The sequence below is a fragment of the Elephantulus edwardii genome, unplaced genomic scaffold, assembly GCF_000299155.1.
Source record: "Elephantulus edwardii isolate Elephantulus edwardi_28Jun2011 unplaced genomic scaffold, EleEdw1.0 scaffold00526, whole genome shotgun sequence".
NCBI lineage: Eukaryota > Metazoa > Chordata > Mammalia > Macroscelidea > Macroscelididae > Elephantulus > Elephantulus edwardii.
The window spans coordinates 160,234-174,005 of NW_006400276.1; the positions used below are offsets into that span (position 1 = coordinate 160,234).

The 13,772-nt window shown below is 42.5% G+C and overlaps 1 protein-coding gene and 2 pseudogenes across 1 annotated transcript in view; 2 read left to right on the forward strand and 1 right to left on the reverse strand.

Moving 5' to 3' along the window:
- MPRIP (myosin phosphatase Rho interacting protein) overlaps nt 1–13,772 on the reverse strand; it is a 268,574-nt gene that overhangs the window by 124,513 nt on the left and 130,289 nt on the right. The window lies entirely within an intron of this gene.
- Nucleotides 1–13,772, forward strand: part of LOC102853881 — an 84,778-nt pseudogene that overhangs the window by 49,492 nt on the left and 21,514 nt on the right.
- LOC102854287 overlaps nt 10,060–13,772 on the forward strand; it is a 27,940-nt pseudogene continuing 24,227 nt past the window's right edge.

A 13,772-nucleotide genomic window follows, 5' to 3' on the forward strand; every position in this document is an offset into this window, starting at 1 on the left:
TTTTCTTTTTCAGTTCTGTCTAAACTTTTTAACCACATTTTCTTTTCACTTTTCTAACAAAACAATCCTTTTCAAGAAAAAGATGGCAACATACTGCCTACTGTGAGCTATTCCTCCTTTCCCAGATGCCTTGACCTCCTGTTGCTCTGCTCCCTGACTTGGCAGCTCATGTGACCAATCTTTACCTACTCATGATTTTTTCCAAAAGTACAAAAGTATACCAAGAGAGACAAAAGCACAAAAGTGTACCAAGAGAGAAGAAAAAAGAAGCTGCTTATCTTCCTTATCCTGACACAAATCACAAACCATCAACTTGCTTCCCAAAGAAGAGGCAGTGTGGTTTTATCTCCAGAGTGTGAAGAGTCAAAACCACAATACAACATTCTGCATTCCCCTAACCACCACATCCCTAAAAGGAAGTCCCTCTGCATCAGTGCCCCCAAGTTACATATCCTGAGCTGTTTCCTCTCTGCTTCGAACAGTGGTTGGAGGGAGTGGTGGGCCTTTGCTCTCAGTTCTCCTCTGAGGGATTTTCATGGGGTGGCATACCTTGTTAACTGTCCTTACACAGTGCTGCACCTTGACCTTGTTAGTTGTCTCTGAATCAGTTCCAACTCATGGGGACCTTATATTACAGAATAAACACTGCTTGACCCTATGCCATCTTCATGTTCACTAGACTGCTTAAGGCTACGGGCCTCGGAGGCACCACATTGGAAAATGTTCTGTTGTGATCCACAGGATCCTCATTAGAGGGTTTTTAGAACACTGTGGGCATTCCACTGAGACTTGTCCACAAGCACTCTGCTGGTATTTTAAACATCAAGGGCACAGCTTCTAATATTATGTAATACAAAGGCACTACAACACAATACAGAAAGTATTGTTGTACACAACAGCAGAGAGATGGTGGACACTCAGCTACACTGAAATAGAACCACCTAGAAATATATCTTAGACTACCTCTGCTTTGTTTCTGTTGCAAAGACAACACAGAGTGATAAATCTGTTACTTTCCCAACAAATATTTAGCCAACATCTACTTCTACATCAAGGGGATAACAAAAAGGGATGTTTTTAGTGACTGAGAGCCTGCAAGGAGCATGGCATGCAATTGTGGAACTCATCCTGACTCTGCAGGGTCAAGTCATTCTACAGATACAGAACAAAGCACTGACAAAGTAAGTAACTACAAACTGCTCTGTGCCAAGGGTAGACAGCTCATGCCAAGGACTCAGAAAGCCTTGATCTCAGGTCACCTTTCAAGAACTGGTAACTAGTTGGGGAGAAACAAGATAAATACAAATTCTGCCTGCTCTGAAGCCATGAAGTGAAGGCCATACCATCACATACTCTGCCTTTAGGCACAATATAGGGTCTGGCTTAGACGAGAAGGTGGATGTCACAGGACACAGTGAGATGTCAACAGGGAGGCACAACTGCATGCTACTTTCTTCAGTCCAATCAAGAGGCAACAAGGAGACTCTGGAATGGATGGAAGCTGGCAGATATATTCCAGGAGAAAAGAGATCAAGCTTGGGAAAGGATCACATGCCAAAGTGAGAGTAGACACTATGTCCCAGGAAGGGATACAATCAACCCTTTTGACACTGGCCCACCTCTCAGTCTGGAGGTTAGCATCTCTCACTCGTTCAAAAGGTACAGCTCAATGCAGAAGCAAAAACTTGTGGAAGCACTCCATTACAAGTTATACCAGAGCCAGTTATGTCCTGCCTAAATACCATCCAGGGAGGTTCTCTAGACCAGCAGTGCAATGGTAGGCCTAGCTAGAGAAAGAGTTCCTCCAACAGAGGGAGAGTTAGGAGATGAGCCTTAAAAGAATCCAATTTTATTTTTTGAAGGAAGGCAGCAGTTTCTAGTTCCTCTCATGTTGCCGGTTCTCAAGGGTGTGAGTGTGGGTGTGTACCTCCTAAAAAGTCAGTGAACAAGCTCCCAACACTTGTTCTTCCTTGCTACTTTGTCGTTCTCTTTACTACACAGGCATGCACAGATGTGTAGGTGTGCATACTACACCTGTACAAATAAACACACATAACTGGTGCAGATGTATGCATATACTTACATGAACACAGAGGCATACACACATGCATATATGGAACAGGCATGCATACACGCAAGGACATTCTTTACACATGCACACTCCCATAGGCATACTCACATATAGGTACATGAAAGTGTAAATACACACTTATTTACATAAGCACACACATCCAGATTTAAGTTCTATATATCTCCAAGTGTCTCCTCTGAGGTCTAACCCCCACAAGTGTTCTCAAACGTATCCTGTCCTTTTTGCCATGTCTGCAGCTAACTGGTCTTTTAAGGCCAATGCAATGTGTCCTGCTCTGAGAAGCATGGTCCAGGGAGTACTTTGACCCTGTAATGATTCAGGTTGTATGTTAACTTCCCTGCCTTGGATTCTCTGGTTTGGCAGCCTTGATGAGGTCTGATAAAATATCATCTTTTCCTTGATGAGACCGAATAGATTATAATCATCTCCATGATATTATTTGTTATGAGCAGGCAATTCACTGAAGAGGAGTTTCTTTGGGGGTATGAACTGCTCTGAATATATATGGACATCTGGCAAAGCTCTCTTGCTTTTTGCTTGATCTGATATTCATCTGGCTCACCACCATGTGGCCTCTGGCTCTCTGGACCTCAGCCAGCAGCTTGCCATACTGTTTACTGATTTTGGATTTGTCAAGTGTTGGAGGTCAGCAGCCTCAAGAAAAGCCTGCTGTCTGATCTGTGAACTAAGGGCTTGCCAGGCTCTAAAAGCATATAAGTCATTTTCTTGAGATAAAGATGTTTCTCTAACTTCTAATAACTACATAAAGTTATATCAATATCTAATATGGAAGCCTAAAGAAGAATTAGTGTCTTTGAACAACGATATTGGTGAAGAGTAGTGAATATCTCCTGGACTGTCAAAAGTACAAACAAATTTGCCTTGGAGGAAATACATTCAAGGCGTTCCTTAGAAGTAAGGTTAAAGAAACTACATCTCACACACTTTGGGCATGTTGCCAGGATGATGCAGTCTCTAGAAAAAGACATCATGCTGGGAAAGGTGGAGGGTAAGCAAAAGGGAGGAAGATCCTCAGGGAGATGGACTGAGACCATGAGTATAACAATGGGTTTTCACATGGCAGAGATTACAGTGATAGTGCATGACAGTAGAAGGCTCCTATCTGTTGTTCCTAAGGTAGCAATGAGTTTTGGTAGACTGTACCACACTTAAGACTGGACATCAATAACACAACATCACCCCCCCACACACATACACATGCTTCAGTGGTGCTGCTTAAGATAGCTTTGACCCAACACTAAAGAATTTGTTCCTGCCTCCATGCAGCTCGCAGTCTTATCCTACATGTCCAGGAATAGAGATTCTCGTTAGAGCCTCCTCTCATGGCAACAGCTTGGGAGGCAGATCATCTACTTTGTAGGACTGCTATGGGGTAAAATTAGGAACTGCTTACCAGGGAAACTGCCTAACATGTCAGAGCTCTATACCTGTCAGCATCATCACTAGGTCCAAGACCAAGCGGCTGACCTGAGGGGACATGTGTCTTTTCTGTGCTCTGCAAAGTACATCAGGCTGCAGCCTGGACATCCTCTTTTTCCTCCCTCAGTTTTAAGAGAAATTCATTAATAAAGAAGGAAGGTAGCAGAAGAGGGTAAATGTAGCTCCACTGGATTCTAAATTACTTTTTATACAATCCTAAAAGGCAGTTAAGACTTTCTTCACATCATAAATGAGAACATAAGTCCTCAACAAGGAGGTGACAAGAAATGCTCAAGGCCAGCTAACAAAAGACAGAACTGGAATTCAAGTCTCACATCTCAATCCATGTCCTTTCAGAGAAATTGTCTCAAGACAGATTAGGTCACTTTTGTTCTAAATGGTTCCTTCAGGGGTTCCTCAGTTTAGAACAGACTGAGGGCCTGGTTCCTGCATCTTCATGCTCTCTCCCCTAAAGACTTTGTGCCATGGAGAACCCGAACTTCTAGTAAGACACCCTTCTGGGTAAAGAATTTTAACTTTCCAATATCAGGAGCCCTCCACATCCCGAGGTGTCTGCCAACAGGAAACACCTCCGTGCTGCTCCAGGGCAGGCTAATATGGGAGGCATATGTGGAAGTATCTTTCCTTTTGGAATAAGGAAGCAAGTGGACCAAGAACAACTCACAAATGATTGTCACTGAGTCAGAACTAACGCATAGTTGACCCTCCAATGGGTTCTTCAGGATGCTGTACACCACGCGGGAGAAGTGGAAGCCTAAAGATGGGCTCATCTTTCTCTTTCAGGATCCATGTTGTAAGGAGAGACAGGTCTTTAGAGAGGGACATCATGCTGGGTAAAGTAGAGGGACAGTGCAGGAGGGGAAGACCCTCTATGAGGTGGATTGATTCAGTGACTGGGGTAATCGGGATGGGTGTGTCAGAGGCAATGAGATTGGCACAGGATAGAGCACGGTTTAGGGCTGTTGTACATAGGGTCGCTATGAGTCGCAAATGATTCAACGGCTCATAACAACAATAACAACAACAGTATATTCCACCCGCAGAGAAGCTGCCTTTAGGCCAGAAGCACAGGGCCTTACAGATGGCACCGCCAGAGCTACCTAAACAAGAAGGGCCTCTCACTATTCAAATAAAAATGTGTTAATATTACACGTTGATTTGTTGAGGTGTTTTTTTCTGGATAGTATGTTTATTTTTAAATTTTTGTCACTTCTTGTTTGTGTAACATCTGTACAATAAGCCTGTTACTTTTATAACTGGGAAAACCTTTTTTTTAAAATTTTTTTTTTAAGCAATTGATTGTAAGAGCATCTGATCTTTTCCAGCTCTGGTGGTTTACTGATAAGGAGCGGCACTGCTAACCCTAAGGCATGTAGGTGGAACCCACCAGCTTCTCCACAGGGAAAAGATGGGTAATTGTCTGGCGATTTGTAGCCTCTGAAAAGTCCTCTGCAAGGTCAGTTATGAATCGGTCCTGACTTGATGGCACACAAGAATTCTCCTTTTAAGACCAAACTCCATATATTTAATTTGTTGTCTCTATTTGCATGATAGAGATCCCAGGTGTGCAAACTGTCACATGCTTGGCTGCTAACCACAAAGGCAAGTTCAACCCGAGACACCTGGGCGGGGGGGGGGGGAGGGCTTACAACCTACTTCAAAACATCAGCCACTGTTGACCACAGTTCTACCTCGATGCACACAGACTAGCACAAGTCAGGGCTGTCCTGAGTCACAGCTGACTCCTGGGCAAACGGAAAAAAAACAAAACACAAAAACATTTCAGCAACAAGTTTAAGAAATCAAAACCAGAAAATTCCACTACAAAAGAAAACGAAGAAGAAGAAGGATGACTTCCGATTTCCTAATGAGATGTCAGGGAGCTCTGGTGGCCTCACTCACAGGGAGTTGTGCTGCTGGCCTAAAGGCCGTGCGTGCCTCTATGGCAGTTACAATCCACCCACGTGGCTCCCGTATCATTTACGGCCTTGGAAAACCCACTAGAGGGTCAGTTGTAAGGGGTTCTGACTTGACAGCTATGAGTTTGAGGTTTTGAACGAGCTTTCACAGAAGCATGAGGCAGTACTTTTTAGTATTCTAACTATTTACTGACCCTTGAGTGAAGGGTGCATGTTGTAGAAAAGTGGTATTTGCTGCCAGAACATGTTGGGGGTGCGTGTGTGTCTAGGATAGAGCCTTGATGGATTCAAACTGTGTGCTTTTGGGTTGGCAGGACAACTCCTTATCCACTAGGCCACCAGAGCTCCCTCGGGTGGTGGTGATGGTTGTTGTTGTGTACCATCAAGTTGAATCTGATCCATAGCTGATCCTCCAGCTGGTTTTTGGAGGCAATTAATCACACGGGAGGAAATGATCTATCCTTCTTCCACAGAGCAACTGGTGGATTCAAACCATATGCCTTTGGATTCCAGTGCAACTTATTATCACTAAGCCATCATCTTGTTGTGTACCATCAAGTCAGAACTGACCCTCCAGCAGGTATTCAGAGGCATTTAATTGCATGGGAAGAGACTGCCCACCTACTTCCACAGAGCATCTGATGGATTTGAACTGTGTGTCTTCAGGATTACAGCACAGCTTTTTTGCCGCTGAGCTAGCAGAGCTATCATGCAGAGGAATTTCTTTTTTTATATATTTTTGTGTGATGAGGCAGTACTTTTTAGTACTCTACTTACTGACCCTTGGAGAAGTGTCAACAGCACAGAGAAGGGGTTAGGGGGCGTATGCTTCCTGGAGAGTGTCAGGGAACAGCATGAAGGCTCCGGGAACAAATGGCTTTCAGCTGGTTCTTCTGAGCCTGTTTGCTATGCCTGCACTTTTGACATAGCTATTTTTGGGTTTCTGAGTAGTGGTTAAAAAAAGAACAAAATCCTTCTCACAGCCACAAGCTTAGCATCTCCCACTGTGTCAGCACCCCCTTCCTCTAGGAAAAAGGAAACAGAACTTCAAACATGCCCTACAGTAGCTTCACCCTAGGAGTATCTGTGAGGCTCACTCACTTCCTAATCTCTTTATACAGAGCTGGGGGAAATGTGGACTATATAAAGCCTCAATTAGCAAGAAGCCAGTGTTTGCAGGGGATAGGGGAGAGAAGCTGAGACTGTCAAGCTGGATTCAGGAATGCCTGAGAACAACCTTGAGGCTCTGGGTTTCCCACAGACTCTTTCAAGACATCACTTATGAGGTATGGCTGGGGGGCTGAGATCTCAGGCTTCATTTCCACATGAAGTGCTGATCCAGGAACCCTGCCAGAGGTCAGCACCCACAACCCCTGCCGGACCAACCCCAAGAACAGGCAGAAGGAAGGGCCCCATGATCACTCTGCTTCCTCTTTCCTGTCAGGCACTCTTCCCTAAGAAGCACAGGAAAGACATGGAAAGGGAATCCTTGAAGAATGGACATTTGAGAGCAGACTTGGACTCAATGGGGCTGGCATTAGTTAGCATAACTCAGATGGTGGCAAGCCTCCAGATTTAAAAATGGCCATTTCCCTCCACTCCTCCCTTTAACTCTGGAAATACAACATTTCTTATTTATTCTATTTTCAGCCTGGAAAGAGGAATGAGAAAAGATCTCATTTCGGTTACCCTGTCCTGGGGTGGGGGAAGGGGCATATGGGTTCTCTGGGGGGTCTTAGGCAGGAGGAACTGACTTAAAATTTTAGAGACATGGGGAGACAGGGCATGGAGGGACTCAAATTGAATTCTAAAAGACAAAAAGGACTGTATGGAGTAGGATCCAGGAAGAAGAGAGCTAGGCTGAGAGATCCCCTTTGTTCCTGTTAATGTCTGTCCACTGTTTTCACTTATAAACAAGTGGTCCTCTGCCACCTGTTTCAGAAGTAAAGGATGAAACAGAAAGCCTCTGCCCAGGTAAGCCCAATGTATTCTAGCTGTGTTTCCGTCCCATCTCTCTATTACCACTTATAACCTTACTGATTTTCCACAGGGGCTGGAGAAAGAAAAAGCCAGAATTGGGGAAAAGTAAGGAGGAGGAGCAATGCCACACTCCTATCCATCCCACCTGCCTCTGCCCATGGCTTTGTTGGGGGCAGAAGGGCGGATTCAAACTTGTTGCTAAAGAGTCAATTCTAACTCTTATGATTCCACATGAAGGACAGGGTAGAACTGCCCCATGGGGTTTCCAAGGCTGTAATCTTCACAGAAAGAGTGCTAAATCTTTCTTTCCAAAAAGCAGCTAGCTAATGAGTTCAAACACCCACCTTTCAGTCAGCAGTCAAATGCTTAATCACTGCCACCAGGATTACACTTAAGAATAACAACAGATCTCATACAAGATCAGTTATCTTCAGGCTTCAAACAAGTTCTCAGTCAAATACCTTAAAATTTCTGAGGATTACATCATAAAAAAAAAAAAGAAAGAAAAAGAAAAAACCAAAACGCCAAAACCAAACACATTCCTCTACATGATAGCTCTGCTAGCTCAGCAGCAAAAAAGCTGCGCTGTAATCCTGAAGACAAACAGTTCAAATCCATCAGTTGCTCTGTGGAAGTAGGTGGGCAGTCTCTTCCCATGCAATTAAATGCTTCTGAAAACCTGCTGGAGGGTCAGTTCTGACTTGATGGTACACAACAACAAGATGATGGCTTAGTGATAATAAGTTGCACTGCCAATCCAAAGGCATATAGTTTGAATCCACCAGTTGCTCTGTGGAAGAAGGATGGATCATTTCCTCCCATGTGATTAATTGCCTCCAAAAACCAGCTGGAGGATCAGCTATGGATCAGATTCAACTTGATGGTACACAACAACAACCATCACCACCACCCGAGGGAGCTCTGGTGTTCTAGTGGATAAGGAATTGTCCTGTCAACCCAAAAGCACACAGTTCGAATCCACCAAGCCTCTATCCTAGACACACATGCACCCCCAACACGTTCTGGCACTAAATACCACACAACATGCACTCTTTACTCAGCAGCTCATTTTTTGGAATGCTCACTCAGCAGTACACACACACACACAAAAAAAAACCAACAAAAAACAAAAAAAACAATTTGGATGTAGAACAATAGGGAAGTAAGTGCATAAACCAAGATACAGCTGTCTGCAGGAGTGCTACAGAGCTAGGCAAGAGTGGTTAGAAGAAGAATAATTGTGCATGGACAACAGTTCACACTTCTAGTTAAAATAATAGGTTTACTAAATAGATGTTGTTTGTCTGTAACTTTGTACCTTTATTAAATTGATGTGTACTTTAAGACAGTTAGACCTCTTATAAATATACACCTAAAGAAAGGGTCTCCAAAATGTTACATTTTTAATCTCAGTCCTAAAATATAATGGGCAATTTTGTTTTCAGTTAATAGATTTGGGTTTTTTGTTTTGTTTGGGTTCCCCCTTGTAACAAGGTTATAAACTAGCATCTCTTTAGACCTTTGTCACCTACCTGCAGTGCTCTGACAGGCTATTCACAGTGCACAGGCTCTCATTCAGCCAGGGGCTCCCTTCCAGCTCCATGTGGACAATCCTTACTCCTCCCTGAGAGGAGAGTTGAGGCAGGGAATTGTCTGTCTTTCTCTTCCCTGTGCTCCTAAAGCCCAGGAGATTCCTTCCTGGCTCTTTCACTCCACTACTATGGATTGTCCCTCTTTTCCCAGGTAAATTTGGAGCTCCTAGAGGTCAGGGAGAGGTTCCTATCCTCATGGTTCCCCCTAGCCCACCAATGGCACACAGCAAGGATGTAACAAGAGAACCAATCCAACTAAGTACTCCCATGGTTTCTATAGGTCTCTAGGATAGAGTTATGAGAAAAACATTTAATGGGAGAAAATTAAAGTATATCCAGTATTATGAGATCCCTGAGATAACGATGAAGCCAAGCTCCAGGTATCTTTGATGATGTTTTTCTAAGGCAGTCACATCAGCTGCAGAACCTGACCAGCAGCACAAGGCAACAGCAGTCTTATTGTTGGTCAGAAGTAGGTGACTGGGCACATCACACAAGGCCTTATTTACCAGAGGTGGATTAGATAAACAGTTTCCCTCTCACTTTTCTGGAACAACATTCAACCTTAACCCTTAGGTTTCCAACAAATGATAGATGGCATACATAATAAAAAAGTTGAACACATATGTACCCCAGACAAGCATGTAAAAACACATTCCCTGTATCCCCTCAAGTACAAGCATACATAGACACATCCACTCAAGCACATACATACATATAACTTACCAAATGTGTGCATACAAACACATGTAACACGCATCCTGCCAAATACATACTTGAATACATACACAGCATGTATGTATGTGCACACACACAAGGATGAAAAGCAAAAGTATGCCCCACAAAAGACAAAGAGAGAGAGAGAGCAGAAAGGACCACAGCGGGTCACCCCCAGTTCGGCTTGGCCACCTCCTACAGGTGAACCCGACCTTGGTTCCCGACAATCTTCTGGCCCAGCCCCGCCCAGCCCACAGCGTGCAGATATAAAAGTTCTCCTGTCACTCTTGGCTCCACTATGGGGCTGAGGACCTACGGCTATCAGGGCCACAGGGGTTAGACAGTGACCTGCACCTTCTAGAATCTTACTCCTACACTCAGCAGCATTCTGGCAGCCAGTTGTCTGCCACAGAGTCATGTTAACTGGCATCATCTTAATCAGAACCTCTAACAATATCACTCGGAATCTAAACAGTCATTATCATTCTCCATATGGACATCATCCTGTGTTGCCAGCAATGTGCCTTAACTGGAAGGCCCTAGAAACCACCATCCACAGGTATATGGTGTTGGAGCAGGTGAACAGAAATAAAGTCCTTCCTGCAAATCATCAGAGAGAGTGGTGAAGAGAGTTGAGGAAGCTGGTCGCACCACTCCACAGACCAAGGAGGCCAAATGCCTTTAGGAGCGTGGGCTGCAACCAAAAAACAACATACCTTCCATCCCAAAACACTTAACTGTGGGACCATAGAGGAAGGAACAGGAACAACTGCTACCCTTCTCTACCCCCAGATCTAGGAAACTGCCACAGAACTAGAGAGGAAAGACTGTATAGTAGGAGTGAGCGGGCCACCCCCTCCATACAGGATTATTGAACTTCTCAATTGAAGCAAGTCCTCATGTGAGCCCAGGTACCTGAGAGACACTCAGGCAGGATAAGCTGCCCTTCCCTCTTTTGGAGCAGTAAACTCCTCAGCGGAGGTAGACAGCGGAGGTGTCCTGTTAGGACACCTGGTAAGAAAAAACCTCTATCCCAATGATGACATGGAAGAAACAGACTATATATATCACACTATACACAAAACCAAAACAAGATTTCACCCAATAAAAGTAATAAAAACACAGAATCAGTGGATTTCCTGAAGCCAAAAAAGTCTGATGGAACTCTCACATGGAATTAAAAAAGAACATGATTGAATATTTTCACAGGCGAAAGAAAAACCTCAAAAAATTGCAGGATTCTACAAGCAAAAGCCAAGAGGAACTTAAAAAGCAATTCAAGGCAACTCAAATAAAGCAAACGAGATATTACAAACCATAGAAAATCATGAGACTGCAAATCAGAATATTAAGACCAGTGCCTCAGAAGCTGGCAACGTGCTGAAGGGACAAACGAGCTGAACTGAAGAAATGGAACACAGAATCAGTGAAATAGAAGACAGAACTCTCAGTATTGATCATTAAAACCTTGCCTCTCAATAATTATACTGAATGTGAACGGTTTACATGCAACCAGTGATGAGAGAGTAGCAGAACCCATTAATATGCTGTCAATAACACACTTTAAAAGTGAAGATAAACATAGAGTAAAAATCAAAGGGTGAGAAAAAATATACCAAGCAAATGATAACCAGAAAAAAGGAAGAGTAGCAATATTAATCTCTGATAAAATAGATTTCAGTGTAAAAACTATCACAATGAACAAGAAAGGCCAGACACTAAATAATGCTTAAAGGGTAAGTAGAACAAAAGAACATAACCATAATTATTATCTCTGTACAAAATTGTTTTTCTTGTTGATTGCCTTCAAGTCAAGCACTACTCATAGCGACCCTACGAACGAAAGGCCTGAAGACCCTCCTACAACTATTGACATTTATCAAAGTTCATGGACTTTCTGGAGGATGGTTTACGAAGTGGATGCCACTCCTGCTTCAAATGCACAAAGTTTCTTTCTGGCAGTTTTGTCTTTCATTAAGAGTGGTATATTAAAAGTTTCCTACTACTATAGTGGTGGTGTCTATTTCTTTTTTTTTTTTTTTTTTTTTAGCTCTGTTAAGATTTGCTTTGTGGTTTTTTTTGCACAAAATTACAGACCTGATAATAACACAAAGCAAATCTTAATAGAACTAAAAAATAAAAAAATAAACACCACAACTATAGTAGTAGACATTAACACACCATTCTCAATGAAATACAGGACTACCAGAAAGAAACTCAACAAAGATGCTGAAGAATTAAACCGCACAACCAACCAACTCAATCTTATATACAAAGTAATGCACCTGAAAAATGATGAGTATACATTCTTCTCCAGAGTGCATGGGCCATTCTCCAGAATAGATCCTAATTTAGGTTGCAGGGCAGGTCTCAATAAAAGGAAAAAAAAACCAACTAGAGATAATACAAATAATTTTCTAAGACTACGGTGCTACAAAACTAGAAATCATCAACAAAGAAGACAACAAAGAAAAAACCATGGAAAAACCCATCTAGAAACTGAACAATGCCCTGCTGTAACATGAATGGGTGATAGAAGAAGTAAAAAAATAAATAACAAACTTTCTTGAAATAAATGAAAATAAAACATGACTTACCAAAATTTCTGGGGAACAGCCAAAGCAGAAATCTGAGGTCAATTTATAGCAATAAGAAAACATATGAAAAGGTAAGAAAAAAAATTATAATAAATTCTTTAACTCAACATCTCCAACAAATAGAAAAAGAGCAAAAAAAAACCCTAACGACCTCTGAAAGAAATTAGAAAAATTGTTGTTGTTGTTATGCCACTGCATCGCACATGACTCATAACAACCCTATGTACAACAGCTCAGAACACAGCCCTGTCCTGAGCCACTCTCACTGATTCCAATACACCTAACCCCACCACCTCAGTTATCATGTCAATCCATCTTATCTGGAATCTGCCTTTCCTGTGCTGTCCCTTCACCCTTCCAAGAATGATGTCCTTATTCAAGGACTTGTCCCTCCTTGGCATGAGCCCAAAGAATGGGAGATGGAGCTTAAAATCCTTTTCTCCAAGGAGAAACTTGGTATCATCATCTCCAAGAAAGACTTATTGGTTCTCCTGGTGGTTCATGATATGTTCTTCATGGTATCTCCTTCAGTACCACAACTCAGAAGGTATCAATTCTTCTTCTGTCATCCTTAGTCATTGTCCAGCTCTCTATAATGCACAGCAAGTAATTGCAAAGACCATGGCCTGGATAAGGTGCATCTTAGTTTCTAGACAGACACCATTGCTCTTTAGCACTTTGGAGAGGTTCCTGACAGCAGAATTCCCCAATGCAAATCCTAATGTACAGCTGTGGTGGAAAAGACAGCATGATACTGGTACAGCAACAGATACACATATCTATGAAAAAGAATAAAGAACCCAGAAATCAGTTCATTCACCTAGAGCAAACTGATTTGACAAGGAGATGGAATCAGTTAAGTGGGGAAAGAAGAGTCTAACAAATGGTGTAGGCAAAATTGGAAAGCCATCTGCAGAAAAATTAAGGAAAACTCACACCTCAGAAGTAAAACCAAAGACAAGAAAATTCATCAGAAAAAAAGCTAGGAATAACTCTAGAGTCTTAATCCACAGCATGAACAATCTTCTAAGCATAGTTAAAATCATACGATCAAGAGAATAAAATATATGAATGAGACCTTCTAAGAATCAAATCCTTATGCACATAAAAATATTTCTCCAACAGGTAAGAAGGAAACACAAAGACTAGGAAAAATGATGTGACAATGATATATCTGGTAAGGGACATACATCTAAAATTTTTAACAATCCAATCACAAAATACTCAAGAGCAACGGTGTCTCTCTGGAGACTAAGGTGCATCTGATACAGGCCATGGTCTTTGCAATTACTTGTTATGCATCAGAGAGTTGGACAATGACTCGGTAGGATAGAAGGAGAACTGATGCCTTTGAGCTGTGGTGCTGGAGAAGAGTATTGAATGTACCATGGACTGCCAAGAATACAAACAGATT